This window comes from Mus musculus, chromosome 19 (assembly GCF_000001635.26).
Source record: "Mus musculus strain C57BL/6J chromosome 19, GRCm38.p6 C57BL/6J".
Lineage (NCBI taxonomy): Eukaryota > Metazoa > Chordata > Mammalia > Rodentia > Muridae > Mus > Mus musculus.
The window spans coordinates 30,395,474-30,401,578 of NC_000085.6; positions in this window are offsets into that span (position 1 = coordinate 30,395,474).

Below are 6,105 nucleotides of genomic sequence, written 5' to 3' on the forward strand. Positions count from 1 at the left end.
CAATTCCCTTTCAGCTATCCAAAATGAAAGTGGGTTCTGGGTGATGCTCTGTAAGCAGACATGTTAAAGTTCTATAACCATCAGCATACAAACCACATACCGTATTTTGAATCTGTAGACTTGCTTTCTCAGGCTGACAGCATTTCAGACTCTGTTGGGGAGTTCTTACCTCTCTAACGAGGCCATCAACGAACGAAAAAGTGTGTGGAAAGTTGTAGCCAGTGGTGTGCTGGTGGGTGTTTAATGCTGTCCTAATAAAAGTGTAGATGTGTGCATATGTGTACATGTATCAGTTCATAATAATTTTTAAGAGTTAAAGGTAATTTATGTGTATATGTGTGTGCATGTATGTGTGTGAGCATGTGTGTGAGCATGTATGTGTGTGTAGGTGCCTTCAGAGACCATAGATGAGGGTTGGAGTTAGCCATCTAGTGTGGATGGTGGGAGCCAAACTTGGGTCTTTTAGAAGGGGAGCAAGCACCCTTAACTTCTGGGCCATCTCTTCAGCACCAAGTTTGTAATAATTTTGCTGCAGTAAAGAATGTATATGATTTTTGTTTATTGTTCTGAACTTGTGTAGTCATAGACAACCTGTGGTTCTAGTTGCAAAATACTTGTGGTTCATGGGTGTCTGAGCTGGGTGGGACTATCCGTTGCTTCTGTCTGTTGGAAGCGTGTATCATGAAGTTGTCGTATCATGAAAGCTAGTGTTCAGGGAGGCTTCCCCGTCTATCCCATCTTGTGGCCTTAAAATGAATGTGGATTGACAATTTTTTTTTTATCAAGTATGTCATGTCCCTCAGAAGCCAACCCCTGTTACTTGTACTATCTGCCAAAAGAGTCTTCTTTTATGAGATCAAAATCCATTAAAAAAAGTACAGAACCTGAGATTTTTGAGGGGCCTGTGTTTTATTACCCTGAGTGTACTGGTTAGTTGGTTGGTTGGTTGGTTAGTTAGTTAGTGTACTAGTAGTTTTGTGTCAACTTGACACAGGCTGGAGTTATCACAGAGAAAGGAGCTTCAGTTGGGGAAATGCTTCCATGAGATCCAGCTGTAAGGCATTTTCTTAATTAGTGATCAAGGGGGGAGGTCCCCTTGTGGGTGGGACCATCTCTGGGCTGGTAGTCTTGGTTCTAGCAGGCTGAGCAAGCCAGGGGAAGCAAGCTAGTAAGGAACATCCCTCCATGGCCTCTGCATCAGCTCCTGCTTCCTGACCTGCTTGAGTTCCAGTCCTGACTTCCTTTGGTGATGAACAGCAATGTGGAAGTGTAAGCCGAATAAACCCTTTCCTCCCCAACTTGCTTCTTCGTCATGCTGTTTTGTCCAGGAATAGAAACCCTGACTAAGACAGTTAGTTAGTTAGTTAGTTAGTTAGTTAGTTAGTTTATTTCTCATCTTGACACAAACTATGGTTATCTGGGAAGAGAAACCTCAATTGAAAAAGTACCTCAATCAGACTGCCTGCAGGCATGTCTATAAGGTATTTTTTAGATTAAAGATTGATGTGAGAGTGCTCAGCCAAATGAGAATAGTGTCACCTCAGGGCAGGTGGTCCTGGGTGGTCTTAAAAAGCAGGTTGAGCAAGCCATGGCGAACAAGCCAGTAAGCAGCATCCCTCCATGGTCTCTGCTTCAGTTCCTGTGTGCCGCTGGAGTTCCTGCCTAGACTCTGCTTCACAATGGACCATAAACTGAGATTAGCCCTGTCTTTCTCTCCCATGCTCTTTCACAGCCTTTCTCTATAAATCCCGACCTGGGGTGGCAAAGGAATAAAAAAACACAGAAAAGCTGGAGTGGGTGACTTGGGTTCTCTGATGAAGAATCTGTAGGGTTCCCTTACCTCCCAAGCTCAGCGTACTTATTGTGTGTGCACTGTTGACTGTTGCATACAGCTGAACAAACAAACAGAGGATTCGATATCTCTGTAGACGCAGTCTCCGTAAGGTAGAAGTCTTCAGGCCATGAACATCTAGGGCAGGAGACAAGAGGGTCGTGGTGGACATTTTCTGCACACACTATCAACATTTGTATGTGGACCTAAGGAAGGCTTTGCCATCACTCTGAGCCTCATGTGGGAGGGCTAAGCCTCACACAGGAAGGCTGAGCCCACGATGGTGAAACTGAAGTGGTAGAGTTCTGCGACATGGCTGTATCCATGTCAACAACACATGCCGTTCCTACTCAGTCCTCATGTTGCTTTTGCTCACAGCAATAGTAAGCAAACTAGAACGCTGAGCAAGGCAAAATTTAATTCTCCCCTCAAAGGTTCCCGAGAACTGATGATTACAGCGCAGAGGCTAATTCTAAGGTTTAAAGGACAATTACAGGTATCCTAATCTCCAGTAACCTCCGGTAAGCAGTGTGTGTGTGTGTGTGTGTGTGTGTGTGTGTGTGTGTGTGTGTGTGTATGTGTGTGTATATGTGTGAATGTGTATGTGTGTGTGTATGTGTGTGTGTGTGTGTGTGTGTGTATGTGTGTGTGTATGTGTGAATGTGTGTGTGTATGTGTGTATGTGTGAATGTGTGTGTGTGTATGTGTGTGTGTGTGTATGTGTGAATGTGTGTGTGTGTATGTGTGTGTGTGTGTATGTGTGAATGTGTGTGTGTGTATGTGTGTGTGTGTGTATGTGTGTGTGTATGTGTGTATGTGTGAATGTGTGAATGTGTGTGTGTGTGTATGTGTGTATATGTGTGTGTGTGTGTGTATGTGTGTGTGTGTACTAGCTATTGGGCTTCCTGTATAGATCTAGCAGAAAGATTGTTTTAATATGTTTTTATAATTACAGGTTAGTATATAACTACAGTAAGCCTTAAACCTTCAGAGTCCTCCTCTTTTTATAATGCTTTTGAGTGGTGCTGTGACTTCAGTGCATGGTGAACATGTGCCCTGCCACTCAGCTGTACCCACAGCCTCAGTGGCAAATACAAGTTTAAATAGCGTTTCTTAAAAAAAAAAAATGCTTATTTCACAATTTTATATCTTTTAAATTTCCAGAGAAAGCCCTGTCCTTTTTTTTATTTCTTTTAATGGTCCAAAGAAATGAGCCCTGAATTTAATCCAGGATACTCACAATTTTTCACATGTGCTATTGATTTAGTTCTTTCCTTTAGGCTCTAGAGGAAATGTACTTGTAATTAATAATTCAATTTATTTCTGTGTGATTAGATGGATGCTAAGGATGCCATCTGTGTTATAAGAAAGTAAAGCTAGACCTTAAAATGGCTTCATCATCACGTGATAGCTCTGGTAGCTGTGAAGTATGTTTGAATATAAATGCCTTTCTCTAAATACCTCAGTGGTCCCAAAGAAACAGTAAAACCAGCTGCCATTTTCTTACAAATACAATGCCTCCAAAATTGATTTATAGTGCGTATCTAGAGCCAGGGAGGTAGGTGAAGGCACTTGCTGCCAAAGCTCGATTAACTGAGTTCAATCCCCAGAACCCACATGGTAGAAGGAAAGAGCTGACTCACAGACCGGGCACAATGGCACCCATCTTTAGTCCTGATATTTGGGAAGCAAAGGCAGGCAGATCTCTGTGAGTTTGAGGCCAACTTTGTCTACATAGTATCTTCAAGCCCAGGGATGCAAACTGTGACCCTGACTCCCCTCAAAAACCTGACTCATGCAGATTGTCCTCTGATCCCCATGTACAGACTATGACACATGATGGCACACACACACATACACACGTGTGTGTGCGCCCACACACACTTAAGCAAGTAGACAAATGAATAAACAAACAAATGTACGAATTCCTGCTATGGTGGTGTACGTCTGCAATCCCAGCAATCTAGGAGTAGAGGCTTAAGGAAACTCAAGGCCATTCTCTGGCCACATAGAGAGCTCAAGTCCAACCTGGGCCATGCAAAACTTTAAAAAGACAATGAAATAAAGTGCACCATTAATCCAATTTATAAAATGCAGATATTCACCTAACCTACTCACTTTTCAGTATCCTACTTGGCTATTTTATATTCTAAATTTATATTTGAACATCTAATACTATGCTGTTATCTACTTTTTACAAGATATTATTTGTTGACAGCTTCATGTGTGTATATAGTATGTTTTAGTCATTTCTGCCAGATACTCTGTCTTGTTCATCTTCTTTCTTCCACTGAGGCTCTTTATCCCAAGAAACAGTACAGCTTTCATGCCTTCTTAATGCACATGTGACACTTTGAGTTTAATGAGCATTACTTGCATGGTGCAAGTGGGGGATTGTCTACTGGAACACTGATTACTTTTCAGGGTGCATCCACTGACAACAAGAACATTCGCTTCTCATTCACTGACAATAGTTCCCCATGAAGGGACCAGGTCTTGCCTCATTCCACCATCTTGGGTCTGGAAAATTGTCTTGGGTTGGTGAGGGACTGAAGAAAGGACTGATATGTGTAGACACAAGTAGGGAAAAGCTGGGTTTGTGTGGGCTGGTCACACTCTGATGGAGTGCCACCCACTGTTATAACAAGCCATAGCCTCAGTGTGTTTATTAGGTACAGCGTGTGTGTGTGTTTGTTGTGGAGGGTAGTGTGTTAGTCTAGTAGGAATTTGTAGGCATAAGAAGTTTTAGTTGGTAGTTTTTGCACCAACTGATCAGGTATTGGTAAACACATGCTTAGATCAGAGGAAGGCTTTGACATTTTGTGCCTAACCCCTATGGGGAAGACTTTACCAATTTTTCATGGGTCAGAGACATTGGTCCTCCACATGCTATGCCCACATCAGCAGTGCACATTGACTCAGGATTTAATCTTCTCTTTTCAGATTTATTGAAGGTTTCCTTAGGTCCCCGTAGGGCCTCATTCATCTTTTTCCCAGCTACAATTCTGCAAGTTTTGTGGACATAATCACAGATGCAGTGGATTCCTGAGTGTAGCGACCATGTCATGTCCTCAAGACATCATTCTGAGTCATGCTAACTCATTCCTCATTCTTTGCACCACATAGCTGTGTAGGGTATGAAGAAACCAGAGGGGGACATCCAATCCCTAAAGCTGGAGTCACAAATGGTTGTGAGTTGCCATATGGGTACTGGGAATTGAACCTAGGTTCTCTGTAAGAGCAGCCAGTACTACTAAACACAGATTATCTCTCTAGCCCCATTATTATTTTTTTATTAGGTATTTTCCTTGTTTACATTTTTATTAGGTATTTTCCTCGTTTACATTTACATTATGCTATCCCAAAGGTCCCCCATACCCACCCCCCCAATCCCCTACCCACCCACTCCCCCTTTTTGGCCCTGGCGTTCCCCTGTACTGGGGCATATAAAGTTTGCAAGTCCAATGGGCCTCTCTTTGCAGTGATGGCCGACTAGGCCATCTTTTGATACATATGCAGCTAAAGACAAGAGCTCCCGGGTACTGGTTATTTCATATTGTTGTTCCACCTATATGGTTGCAGTTCCCTTTAGCTCCTGGGGTAATTTCTCTAGCTCCTCCATTGGGGGCCGTGTGACCCATCCAATAGCTGACTGTGATCATCCACTTCTATGTTTGCTAGGCCCTGGCATAGTCTCACAAGAGAGAGCTATATCTGGGTCCTTTCAGCAAAAACTTGCTAGTGTATGCAATGGTGTCAGCATTTGGAAGCTGATTATGGGATGGATCCCTGCATATGGCAATCACTAGATGGTCCATCCTTTCGTCACAGCTCCAAATTTTGTCTCTGTAACTCCTTCCATAGGTGTTTTGTTCCCATTTCTAAGAAAGGGTGAAGTGTCCACACTTTGGTCTTCGTTCTTCTTGAATTTCATGCGTTTGGCAAGTTGTATCTTATATCTTGGGTATCCTAAGTTTCTGGGCTAATATCCACTTATCAGTGAGTACATATTGTGTGAGTTTCTTTGTGATTGGGTTACTTCACTCAGGATGATACCCTCCAGGTCCATCCATTTGCCTAGGAATTTCATAAATTCATTTTTTTTAATAGCTGAGTAGTATTCCATTGTGTAAATGTACCACATTTTCTGTATCCATTCCTCTGTTGAGGGGCATCTGGGTTCTTTCCAGCTTCTGGCTATTATAAACAAGGCTGCTATGAACATAGTGGAGCATGTGTTCTTCTTACCGGTTGGGACATCTTCTGGATATATG